The 13924-nt window shown below is 38.3% G+C and overlaps 1 protein-coding gene across 4 annotated transcripts in view; it reads right to left on the bottom strand.

Annotated features, from left to right (window-relative positions):
- The window catches only part of TRIM2 (tripartite motif containing 2), a 97912-nt gene that overhangs the window by 77349 nt on the left and 6639 nt on the right, over nt 1–13924 (bottom strand). For 2 of the 4 annotated variants that reach the window (XM_060778823.2, XM_060778829.2), the window contains exon 1: nt 3756–4100. The exons of 1 other annotated variant lie outside the window; for it this stretch is intronic. The gene's annotated coding sequence lies outside the window, so the exon portion shown is untranslated. Of the gene's footprint in view, nt 1–3123; nt 3344–3755; nt 4101–13924 lie in introns of those variants that run through there. One more of the 4 variants, XM_060778828.2, reaches the window with a different exon arrangement.

The raw sequence follows: 13924 nt of genomic DNA, 5'->3' as shown, positions 1-13924 counted from the left end.
CTACAACTCCAAAACTCAAGGTCAATGCCCACCAAACCCTTCTAGTGTTTTCTGTTGGTCATGAGAGTCCTGTGTGCCAAGATTGGTTCAACTCCATCATTGGTGGGGTTAGAATGCTCTTTGATTGTTGGTGAACTATAAATCCCAGCAACTACAACTCCCAAGTGACAAAATCAAAATTTTTGAGTTAAGGACATACATTGGGTTGTTAGGTATATGCTGTTCAAATTTGGTGTCAATTGGCCCACTGGTTTTTGAGTTCTGTTAATCCCACAAAAGAACATTACATTTTTATTTATATAGATGATAGAGTGAAAAAGAAAGCTTGTCTATTTGTCCATGTATCACACTCACTGTTGTACATCATAGCTGTTTTCATTTGGACAACTGTAACAAGCTCTATGTCAGTGGTTCTCAACTCGTGGGTCCCCAGATGTTTTGACCTTTAATGCCCAGAAATCCTAATAGCTGTAAACTGGCTGGGATTTCTGGAAGTTGTAGGCCAAAACACTGGGGACCCACAGGCTGAGAACCACTGCTCTATGTGGATCTGCCTTTGAAAAAATATTGAGAAACTTCAGACAGCCATATAAATGATGATGACCATAGGGAACAATAGAGAGTCAGCATGGTGTAGTGGATTGAGTGTTGAACTATAGCTCTGGAAACCAGAGTTAAATCTCTGCTGGTCATGGAATTCCTCTGGGTGATCTTGGGCATGTCACATTCTATGAACCCTATGAAAGGTTCTCCTTAGGGCTGCTGTAATCAAATAAGACTTGAAGACATACAACAGCAATAAGAACCAAGCTATTTCCAATATTATAATAGGTCCATTGGCTACTGTTTTATGGCTGGGCTTAATTCCCTGTGCTTCTTATGACTCATAGAACAATATGGAGCTAGGCATAAATCCATTTGAAAGCTTTGTCTCCCATATCAGTATACTAAGATTTTTAAGCTGTTTGAGAAGGAAACCAGGTTTATTCTGACAACACACTTTCTTCCTAAGAAATCAGATGTTTAAAACATTTTCTTGGGTTTGTCCTTGTCTGTAGTTTCAGGTTTGCTTGGAGAGAACAAACCAGAAAAAGGAAGTTGCCTGCAACCAGGGTTTGTTTAGCTGCTTCTGGTGCAAGCAGGATCAGTGATCTTTCTTTTCTGAAGAAAGAGGCTTTTGGAATGGTTTCTCCAGGTTCTGGGATCCTCTGCCAAGGATAGAGAGAGTTATATTACCTCCATTTGAAAACGTCCAAAAGCACACCATGAAATATTGCTTCTTGAACTGGTTTGCCATTTACTGAAATGGATTGTACTTGTGGGTGTGGTTTGCTTCTTCACTGTAATTCAACAGATTTCTAAGCTTCAATTATAATCTTATCTTTACCATTGAGTATTATTTGTGCTGAAAAGGCAGAATAGATATGTAATAGATAAATAAATGTATATTCCCAAACTGCAGTTATTTTGCCAAATTGCAGAAAAAAAATATTTGCATATGTAATTTTTCAAACCTCAGGGAAATTTAGTATCTATCTTTTCAGATTCTTTATATATATATATATATATATATATATATGCACAGAAAATCAAATGCACAGAATTCCAATCTACTGCATAAAAACCAAAAAATGCTTTGATTAAGATAGCAGCATGCCATTTACAGCCTTGATAGCCAAAGGATCAGAATGCCACACCCATCCATGTGAATTTACTCCTCTATTTCTGGATTACAGCAACCGGTTTTTGGCATCTCTTTCTGAAGAAAACAATTGTTACTGCTAACCTCCAGACTATCATTTATAACCACATTTAAATATCCACTAAAAGAAACTGGACTTATATTACTCATGACTATGTTCAATTCCACTTATTTCAGTCTCCATGATTTGAAATGTGTTTGAAAACCATGACTTGGAGGTTCTAACTATAGTGTCCTATTCAAATATTATAGCAAACTATGGTTATTACAATCAGGAAAACATACAGGAGAATTTGCACCACACATGGAAGGGAAGAAGGGAGCATACAAAACCATTGCAAATTCTCAAACTGTAGAACCATAGCTAAATGGACCATCAAAAGTGAGATGTGATATGTACAGCTTTCTATTTATTTCATGTGTCCCTTCTTTAACAAGCATGCAACAGAATCATCGTAATAAAATTGGTACAGAGAACAATGCCATGACTGAATATCCAGTAAATAACCCATCCTGAAAACAAGCAAAACAGGACATGACAAGTCATACAAATTGGAAATGGCAGGTATTTCTCATACAATTATCTGGTATGAGCACATGGTACTAGTTGCACCATTTCTTGCATGCAAATGTTGTTTGCAATGTAGTAAGATATTGTGAGATGTATTCTACAATCCCATTTTCTTGTACCTTTACACTGTAACAGCAGGTGACTTTAAGCAAAAAGTAGAGCCATTGAGTATAAAATGTTGACCGAAAAAGGATTCCTTGACATTATGCCTGAATCACTAAGAAATTACTATGCCTGCTGCATCACTGCGACTCCACTGTTTCCCATGCACCATGATTAAACATGTGTACCTCAAATAAAGATATCCTTTTTATGAATTGAAAAAACTTCCTTTTAAAAATGTTCACATTTTTCTTTTCAATTCTGATGTGGTCTAACACTCCCTTTTAATGGCTGTTTGTGGCAGCTTTTGCTGTCAGATCCTATACAGTATCTCAGCGACAGTTCTGGAATTCCCTCCACCACACCCCTTAATATCTAGCCAAGATGTCCAGGTTGCTTTTCTTAAAAAAAGACCTGTTGTTCAAAGAATAAGTTGTTTCTGACAAGTTTTTAGACTCTTAACACTGCTTGAGGTTCCTGATTTTACCTTACAGCAAACTAATAATCTCTCATCACTGCGACAGACATAGAACTACTTATTCTATAGAGCTACTCAGCTCTTTTCTTTCTTTTCCCCCATCTCTTATTCCTATACTTTCATTGAAAAAAATTAATCCTACCTGATTTAGTCTTTTGGCTTTTCTCTTGTTGCTCTTTCAACATGATGCAAAATTATGAAGAACAGAACAGAACACCACCCTTCAAGTGCCAACCCGGAAACAGCAAAAAGCAAGCCAGGAATACTTACGTTTGCAACGATTTGTAAGACCTGTGCACTGATCCAAAGATTAGCAATTTACAATAGAGAGAAAGAGCCCTTTGAACCTCCTTTCAAGCCAAGGACCTGCAGAAAGGAGGCTGTTATCTGAAAGCCTCTCGTTTTTTTCTACATGCCCTGCTCTACATGCACCACACAGCTGCCAGATTTAATAACCATGTCAGGCTGTTTTCCCCCAGAAAGAGGAAAAGAGGTGACAAGAGAAGATGAAATAGCCAGCTTGTTAATCTTTAGTTATGCCAGCCTTAAGCCTTCAGTGAATGTCACAGAATTCCTCCCCACCGCACCCTTGAACTAGAGAAATCACAGTGGTATGCTCCTTCTTTTTAAAATGAAAACATTATGCTAATATATCTTGCAAAAGTTATTAAGCACCACGATGACATAAATCAAACGCCGGATTAATCAGTGCTGCGGGGCGGAATCACACAATTTGTGCCGCAATTTACTGAACGCATTCATATCTCGACTGCATTCCTGCATAAACAATCGAAAGAAATCATGGCTGCTTATTTCAAAGCATCTTTTCTCCCCTCCCTGTACTGCATCCAGATGCCTTTTTGCTGACTCTGATATCAAGGAAAGAAAGAGTATGCATTTACCAGTAAAATGTTCCCATGCAAATTGGTGCTGGATCTGAAAAGCCGAAGTGCCCTGTTCCGGTTCTTCCTTCATGAGTGACATTTCCAAACCACAAGCAACACTGCCACCGCCATATAGGTCAGAGGTGGTATGATGGAGGGATTTGTATTATATGAGACAGGACTCCAATTTTCCCTCCCTCTAGGCTATGAAGAAGAAGAGGAGGAGGAAGAAGAAGAAGATTGCATTTGCTCTGATGCTGCAGAGATCACGGGACCATCCTCATTTCTATTCCCTGCCCTTCCCTCTCCAAGGCACCTGTCTCAGCGGGGAGCAGTTTCTGTGGAAACTGCAGACAGCTCCTTTCCCCCTCAGAGAAACGATTGCCATGGAAACCTTACATAATGTATATGGCCCAGATTAGGAGGCTGCTCTCAAACTGATGTGACATTTACATCCTAATATTGGTTTAAATAAACAAACAAAAAATGACCATGCTGGCAAGCTGATGAAATCTAATTTAGCTTTAAAAATGCTGCCTGAAAGCCATATTTTTGGTGCATCAATATAATACAAGTCAAACAATACAGAATATAATGAAGGGGGTGAAGAAAGTTAAAATGGAGAAGTATAAATAATTGGAAAGAAAATTTATACAAAAATGGTACAGAACCCCGGCTCAATTATCATACATTAGAAAAGGATGTTTTATAGTTTACTCGTTTTAATCTGTTTTAGTGATGTGATGTATTCATATTTTGTGAGGCATTGAATTTTGCCATTTAATTTTGTTGCGAACTACTTTGAGTGCCCCTGGGTGAGAAAGGCAAAAGTAAATATTTTCCCTGACAATGTCTAGTCGTGTCCGACTCTGGGAGTGGTACTCATCTCCATTTCTAAGCCAAAGAGCCGATGTTGTCTGTAGACACCTCCAAGGTCATGTGGCCAGCATGACTGCCTGGAGCGCTGTTACCTTTCCACAGAAGTGGTACCTATTTGGTATCTACTCACATTTGCATGTTTTCAAACTGCTAGGTTGGCAAAAGTTGGGCCTAACAACAGGAGCTCACCTCACTCCCCGGATTCGAACTGCCAACTTTCGGTCAGCAAGTTCAGCAGATCAGCGGTTTAACCTGCTGCACCACCAGGGGGCAGTATATAAATGAAATAAATGAAATAAATAAATAAATAAAGCCCAATGTGCTGGCAAATAAGAGATGATATTCCCACATGAGGTGGGAATATCCACAGGTAATTCCCTTCTGGTAAAAGATAACAAAACCAATGAAAAAAAATAGATGCTAATAACTGGAATTTTGTACCATCAATGGATTCTGTCAAATAATCTGGGAATCAGTGAGAGCTTGTCAAATAATGTGGCATGTTCCATGTAATTTGTAATTGTACTATCATGACAATTACATTCAGATGCTTTCTCGGTGTATTTGGAATTGCTCCCAGAACATCTATCACCAAAGCATCTACAGTTGCTTTCTTTTCCCAGAATCTCACATATTCTAACTAGATAAATCATGCCAACCATTCCGCCTGTACCATGTCCTTTTTCACTTATTCTGGGATTTAGATAATGTGACTGTATCATTTTTCCAGAGCAATTTCATGGAGGCATGGACAAGAGAACATGGTGAAGGGGCAATCAGTTCCTTAACCCAGTCAGACTATGCTAGCCTAGGACAGAAAATGAAAGTGTAGCTACTTCTCTCTCCCTTTCCATCAAATAAACTGGTACAACACCTTATGTCTTAGGACACAATCTTAAAACAAGAATAAAACTGAATGACAGCTCAGAGAAACACGGAAATATCTGAGTAAAAAGGAGATTCCTATGTAATGGCTTCTAAGCCTTCATTGATCTCCCTCTGACAGATCATTGGAATGTGCAATTGTTCAAATGTTATGCCATTCTCTGATCAATTACAAGGTATTTTCTTTCAACAAATGTAAGGGGAAATATTGTTAATACTGTTATATAAATAAATAAATAAACTTTATTTTTCTTCTGCTTTATCTCACCGGAGAGACTGAGAGCGGATTACAATATATAAATATGAGGCCTTTTACACACAGTGAACAAGGACATACAACACAGACAAAGGTAAAGGCCTTCCCCTTTCTTCCATCTCTGGTATTTGGAGGTAATGCTCAACTCCAGCCATGGGGAGGTGATCTTGTTCCATTTTTCCATGCTGAGGAGCCTGTTGTCCGTAGACATCTCCGATTGTGTTGCTGACATATCTGCATGGGGTGCCCCTTTACCTTCCCACTGAGGGGGTACCTATTGATCTACTTGCATTGCATGCTTTCGAACTGTTAGGTTCGCAGAAGCCAGGGCTGACAGTCAGAAGCTCACTTTAACTCATGGCTTCGAACTGCCAACCTTCCGGTCAGCAGATTCCCTGCAGCTAGTGGTTTAACCTGCTATGCTAGCGTGGCCCTATCATAATTTCAATCAACTCACAATCCACAGGTTCTGTATCCTACCACCAACCTTGGCTCAAAAACATTCAGAAAAAAATAAAAAATAAAACCATCATTTTGCCATTTTTAAAGAAATGCCATTTTCTAAGCTATTATAGATAATGAGACTTGAACATACAAGGATTTGGGTATCCACAATGGGTCCTGGAACCAAATCCCAGCAGATACCAAGGGTGCCTGTAATTAAACTCTATAACAAAGGACAGGGATGAATTAAAAAGGAAAGGTGTGGGGTTTTTTTTTTTTTTAAAAAAAACCACTTTCCAACGTTGGCTTCCCCATAGTATTGGTTTGGATACTTCATATTTTATGTTGTAATTAATAATTTATGTATGCTGTATAACACTTTGCCATTCAAAAAAGAGCATTACATTTTAAAGTAAATTGTACTATTCACACTGTTGTGTCCATGCCTGAAACTCTACTAGTGTATATGTCAACAACATAATTTTCCCGATTCCCACAAAACAAGCTTTAAAAGAAGACAACCTTGAAAATGTGCTGAAAAGCCTGAAATTCCTTCTGCGAGCAAGTGAGCCATGCAATGCAGTGGAGCATAAACAATCAAGACATATTACTGTTTTCTCCGATTCAAGTCTGTGAACAAATCAAGAACATTTGATCTTGCCTTAATTCAGAAAAGGAGGAAGGTGTCAAATGAGAATCTGAAAAATTGTTTAAGCTAGGTAACATCTTCAATATATATACACTCACAAACACACACAGACATAAATATATATGTTGGACTGATAATCCATTTGGATCATGGAGCAAGATAATTCACTTTTCAAGTAACACAAGTAGGTCAAATTGTAGCCCAAGGTGATTGAAGCATAAAGTAGCAACCATATGACAGATGTTCAATGACCTGTGTATATATGATGCTTTGATGGGTTCTGCCTTTTTCCTTGTGCACAGAAATGCTCCACATAAAAATAAACACAATTTGTGTCTTTTTAAAAGGTTATGCCAAGGACAGTAGAACTGCTGACAGCATGACTTGACATACAAGGGATAGCTAGGACAAAAAGAACTCCATCTTCAATGGGAATAATTTTGGGACAAATATTTTGTGCTGAAAACATGATCCAATATTTGTGGGATATTATATTAAGCTCAGCAGTGTTGTTATCATTAAGTGCATCAGTAACAGTTCATACACAATAATTAATAGGTGTACACCCATCTGTACACCATCAAAAAGTGGACAACAATTTGCATTAAAACTACATTTACTACGTATAGAAATAATTTTGTTTTAATGTCATTTCCAACTCATTACTATAATTTCAAATCATTTCGAACTCATTACTACACTTTAAACTAGAATATATCACTATATGATTTCTCAGTTAGTTGTCTATGTGCTTATTGTTGATGAGATGTCCAAGGCTAATGTTCTCCCTTCCAATGAATTTTTTATCTTTCAAAGAGACTTGGACTGGATAACTGGATGCTGGATGGGGTTATATTCCCTCTGAAGGTGCAGGTTCACAGCTTGGGAGTGATCTTGGACTCATCACTGAGCCTGGAATCCAGGTTTCAGCAGTGGCTCACGCTTAAAGCTTGTGAGCCAGTTGTGCCCATACCTTGGGAAGTCGGACTTGGCCACGGGGTCCACACTCTTGTTACATCGAGAATAGTTTATTGCAAAACGTGCTACATGGGGTTGCCTTTAAAGACTATTCAGAAGCTTCATATGGTCCAACGGATGGCAGCCAGGTATCTCACTGGAGTGGCATATAGAAAGCACACAACTCCCCTGTTACTTAAGCTCCACTGGCTGCCATTCTGCTACTGAGCAAAATTCAAATGCTGGCTTTAGCCTATAAAGAACAGTTCTGACCCAGCTTACCTGTCTGATGCTATCTCCCTCTATGAACCATAAAGGAGGTTAAGACCTTCTGGGAAGGCCCTGTTCTTGGTCCCACCTGCTTCACAAGTATGGTTGGTGTGGACAAGAGACAGGGCCTTTTCAGTGGTGGCTCCTCAGCTCTGGAACTCTCTCCCCAGTGAGATTAGATCTGTGCCCTCCCTTCTGGTCTTTAGAAAGAGAACAAAGACATGGTGATGGAACCAAGCTTTTGACTAGGAAGGTTACACAGTACAAGAAGAAAATATGGAATATGTGCAATCGACATTTAGAATGGCCTGGTCTACATACTTGGATTAGGTGATTTTATTGTTTTTATTAGGTGTTTTAAGTCTTATATTTCATGTTTTAATATCCTTTTATCTTATCTTATGATGAATTGTTCTGTTGATTTTATGTTTAGATATATAGTGTTGATTGTGATTTGGTTTATGTTTGTAAGGCATTGAATTTTGCCACTATTTTGCTGTAAACCACTTTGAGTCCCCCCAGGGATGAAAAAAGCGTTATATAAATACTGTAAATAAATAAATAAATAACCTTCCAGACAATGTCTTCAAACAAAGGGCTATCCTTTGACAGTCCTTAAAATAGGAATGTTCTCTGTCATGTAGTGCACAAGAAATGAATATATAAAGCATTGATCCAAATATAACTGAACTAAAAGATCACAGGACAGGGATTCAAAATGTCTGGACTGTTTTTCTCCAGTATTTCACCCATCTTGATTATGAATTAATTATGTTAGGAGATAAATAATCCATGTTAATAATAAAATCCTATGCAGGATGTGCCCTAGGATGTAGCATGGTGCATTCTCTTTTTGCTCATGTACTTTCTTCCCTACCTTTCCTAGATATGAGAAACTTGCATCTAATTAACCCATAAAACTATCATTTGGTTTTGGTTCTAAAAGCATAGACATTTTTCAAAAGCAGATAGAGAGAGAGAGAAATCCTTTGAGAGGGTTAGAAAGAGTTGAACTGCCATTTCAGTGTTGAAGCTTTGACAGATTTTAGTGTAATATCTTGAACTTCAAAGGCACAATGCTCAAAGGCAGCAATGAGAACAAATTGAAAAATGAATATTGTATAATACAAGGCACTATTTTAAAAAGCAGTGACATTATTGTCGACTGTGCGATATTTTAAGCACCTAAGCAGCTACCAGAGGTACTCTTTAAAAAACAACAACAACAACATATTTCAATGAAACTTGGCCTCCACCACCCTGTTAAGATAAAGTTGACCTAGTGAGCTATTTTTGAAGATCAAGTCCTTATAATTCCATGCAGATTAAGCTAACAGGCTTAAGAAGTGAGAAATTAACTGAGCTAGGTGCACGGTAACTGGCTTCACGGCTCTATTGTGTTGGCCATTTAATAATTTACAAACAATTTCTTTCAAAGACTGCCTGTGCTGAGTTAGTGGGATGAGAGAAAGAAGGAAGATAAGTGAATCAAGATAACAGAAGGGGAAAGTAAGCTAGCCAGCTGCATCTCCTTCGCTTTTAATACCACTTCCAAACAAGGCCATCTAGCTTTCCCAATTATCACAATTTGGAGTTATTTGTAGTCAAAGCCTAGCAACTGCTCACATTTTGCGTATCATATGAAGGCAACTGCTAATGTATATGCAAGCCAAAGGCTGTGCCATAATATCTTCATCTGTGTGCTTCATTTGCCAGAGTGCAAAAGTATGAAAATTACATTTTGAGCATGTCTGAATGTTCTCTAAAGTTCAGAAAGGAAAAATGTTATCTTTATGCCTCCTGAAGGATTCTTTTGTTTAAATAAAAGGCAGTCAGGGGAGATGGAAGTCAAGTAGGCAGGGCCTGCACAAGATATTTTAGTTCTGATGCCAAGGTCATGATGAAACATCCCCCTTCTGCCTATAGAAGCTGAGCAGAGTGGCTTTTGAGTTTTTCTTTAGTACTCTTCATAAGACAATATTCTCTAGGATTGTTGGCAGGGGAATTCTTGAGGCATAAATAACTTTCTACTTAGTGATTTCAGCTAGAACCGTGGTTAAGAGGATCTGTGTCTGGCAGGTGTAAGCTAAACCAGATGGGCCAGGACAGAGAAACAAACTAACCAGGTTGAAGACAAATGACAGGAGTTTATTACAATTCGGCCAAAAGGGATGCTAGCTCAAGCAATTGCCTTCTAAATGTAGGAGTATAACCATACAGAGAAATGTGAGACGTCTTAGACCAGTAGTTCTCAATGTGTGGGTCCCCAGGTGTTTTGGCCTACAACTCCCAGAAATCCCAGCAAGTTTACCAGCAGTTAGGATTTCTGGAGTTGAATGCAAAAACATCTGTGGACCCACAGGTTGAGAACCACAGTCTTAGACAATTCTGACAGCCAGTTAAACCTCCCTCTCTTTCCCTGATTGGCTGAAAAGGAGGCTGGTCAGGGGCCATGACAGGATTGGCTGAGAGCTTTGCTGATGTTACTGCCTCCAGACAGGGATTCACTTGATAGGGAGAATAGCAATTGATCAGAGTGAAAGGTCAATCAACTGCAGAGATATCCCCCAGGAAGGCACAGTCCAGGAGGAAATGTTGGCACAAATATGCTGATGAGCTTTTGATTAGGTCAAATGTCCAATTCCATGCCAGACAAAGATATGCAGCCCAGGAAACAAAGATGCTGATCCTTGGTGATCAAGAACCTGACTGTCAATAAAAGAATTAACGAATGCACATATTCTAAGCCCTTGTTTCCATGAGAGAGTGGCAAACTCTCAGCTTCAGGTCAATTGCACAAACGTCTGGCTGGCAAAGGAGATCACCCAATGAATCTGCTGATTTCCTGGCTTGGGAAATAGCCAGAGGGATTTGCTCTCTTTACCATTCCCATGGGATTATCTGTACAGGGCTGATTGTCTTTGAGTTACATTCTGATACATTTTAAGAAGCAGCTTATATATACTTCATATAAAAAATAGATGCAGTACAGTTTAAAAGATACAAATTACACAAAAATAAGGACATTGTTACAATTTATTAAAGGGTCAGGTATGATATAGTTCATGGGGTACAACTACTGGTGGCTTTATTCCCAATCTTCTAAATCTTGCACAACTCTGGACCCCTAGGAAAGGTCTTAAATGATAAAATTATATATTTATTTGTGGTCTAATTGGGGGGGGGGGTGTTGGGTGTTACTGTGTCTTGACAACATTTACCTTCATTTCTCACTTTGGCTATGGACTGGGAGAATCCTTGCACCTATGAAAGGATCAAGGCCGCTTTCAGACAGTCAATTTTCTGATCTCTGATTATTATTATTATTTACTTTGCTTTACAGTATATCATCATGATATTATTGCATGTTATACTATCATACCTTGTGCTATTGTAGTACTATTAAGGATACATTTTTTAAAAAGTAGATGAACCAATCAGGAAACAGTAGGAGGGTATAGGAGTCAGCAATGATGCCACAAATGCAGACAAAATCATGTACACGAAGTGTAAGAGTAGGAAGGATGTCATAGACATGCCAACAATTGCCTGCTCTTACAAGACTGGTAGGGGCAGATGTCAAACAGAGTAATGTGGCATAACATGAGTGATGCGATAAGGTGTTAACTGTGTAAATGTACTCCTGGACACTGATGAAACCTGGGCATCCAGGCTTTTGAGTTGAGTCCAGGAGAACACCTTGTATAAAACTGAGATTTCAGGGGGAGGGTAACCCCTTCAAGAACAGTCAGAGTCTCTATTCCCTGATGTGCCTTTCAGCTACCCAGAAACTGGTTAGTCTTGTCTGGATTGTTTGCCCTCATCCAGTCTATTCCTTACAGCAGACAATGGTTCAGTTCTAAAACAGCTTAACAGAGCTGTATTACTTCTTTGTTTTGACTTAATACTAAATAGGGCATGCAGATAGGGTAGTAAATTAGCTCAACTGTCTTCAGAAAAAAGAAAAGAGAGGTCTTGCTGCTGCTACACTTTCATTTCCTCAAGTCAATCTCCTGATGCAGTTTTTCATTCACAAAGAAAACAATATCTTGGGTGCATCAAAATATAACATCTAGTTTGACCCTTCAGTCTCAATAATTCCAGACTAGGCTTGTATCATGTTATTCCTTGCATCAAATAAGGACGTTGTTGGAATGGATTCACTTAATGTTGTCCTTCACTTGGGTAGCAGCATGTGGCACAGATGGAGATAACTTCCATCACCAAATGGGAGCAAGGACAGAATACATAACTCACTCAGCCCATGACTAACCATATTTCACTCCTAACTTTCCCTTAGAGGACTGCCTTTTATACCTTACAATAGAAAATCCAGTAAGGAAATAGGGAGGAAAATACACAGTGCATTTTGATTAGCAGTGCAAGAAACTTCCTTTCGACATCCATTCACTTCAGCCATGTCATAGACATGCCAACATGTTTGTTTCCTGTACCTTCAGGTTCTGTTTGAGTGCTGAAAGAGATCTTGTTACTGGAACTACAGACTGATTTTAAATGAAACCACACTGTTAGTGCCTTGGGTTTCAAAACAGCATACAATGTGTGTAGGTCGCTGTTGGAGCACTTTTCATAGAAGCAGTTATATTGTTTATTGTTTTTGTATGCGATAGCAGAAATGCTACAGAGCTATTTTTTTAACTTCATTGTAATTTTTTTAGCAGATGGACCCTAAATGAAATGAATAAAATGAACTAGTGAATGATCAGCACATTCAGCTTTTGCTTAGTCTTCATTATGATTTAACCTTCTCTTTAGAATGAATAAACCACTGTGTTTGAAAGGCCAAGTATGATGGAAAAGATGAAGACACACGTTTAAAATGCCCACCATTACTGCTGTTTTCCATTTCAAACTAGCAATTTTTGCTAGCATAAACTCATGCTGTTTCAAAAGAAATATCTTAAAGTGGCACAAAGATATATGCAATAGGCTTGTGCATGGATCCATTTTAGCTATTTTCCTTTGGCCAAACCAGCTTCTTCGGCTTGGCCTGGTGGCTGTAACAGCAAGGGCTTAGCCATCACAGATTCCTATCCATAATGGAGATAGGTACAGTCGCAGCTGACTCACAAGTTTTAACTGTGCAAAAACCCTCCCAGCCACTGCCCAGCCACAATTAATAGAGTGTTACCAAATGTAGAAGTATGGTTATATAATATAATTCACAAGGAGTAGACTAGTGGTATCCAACCTGTGCTCCACAGAGTCCTAAGGGCTCCATGTGCAATTCCCAGGGGCTTTGCAGTTGCTCCAAAAAAATATAAAAAAATAAAAATTAAAGAATAAGAAACAAAAAAGTAGAATCAAAATAAGAGAACTAGAAATTCCATTTTGAATGGAAATTTGCCAAGTTGAATTTCATGTTACAATCTTGTAGTAGAAAATGAAATGTAGTTGCATAGTTTTTATTGTTATATATCCCCCAAAACTACTTGTTTTATCTTGGGGTTTTTTCTTGCATAAAAAATACTTTAAAAATTATTCCTTATCTAGGACTTCAATCCTTTTAATATGCTACCAGAGACATCTTTTGATAGGCAACTGTTTAGAAGTATTATATTCTCTACCAAAATTCAAGCCAGCTGATGGAAAAGAATAATACCATTTGCCTTATAGAATCATCTTCAGACTAACAGACAACTCACTAATTTCAATTTATCTTATACTGTTATTGAAATAACACAGAATGCATTTTCTGCACACAATTTTAAAATAGACATATTAAATCCAAAGAAAAATAATCTCCCTTGTGCACCTATGATAATTAACAAGGATCAAATGTCTTATTAGAAGAAATGAGGAAAAGTTATATTGCAATCTTCTTGT

Source organism: Anolis sagrei, chromosome 5 (assembly GCF_037176765.1).
Source record: "Anolis sagrei isolate rAnoSag1 chromosome 5, rAnoSag1.mat, whole genome shotgun sequence".
Taxonomy (NCBI): Eukaryota; Metazoa; Chordata; class Lepidosauria; order Squamata; family Dactyloidae; genus Anolis; species Anolis sagrei.
This window is presented reverse-complemented; position numbering and strand designations above follow the sequence as displayed.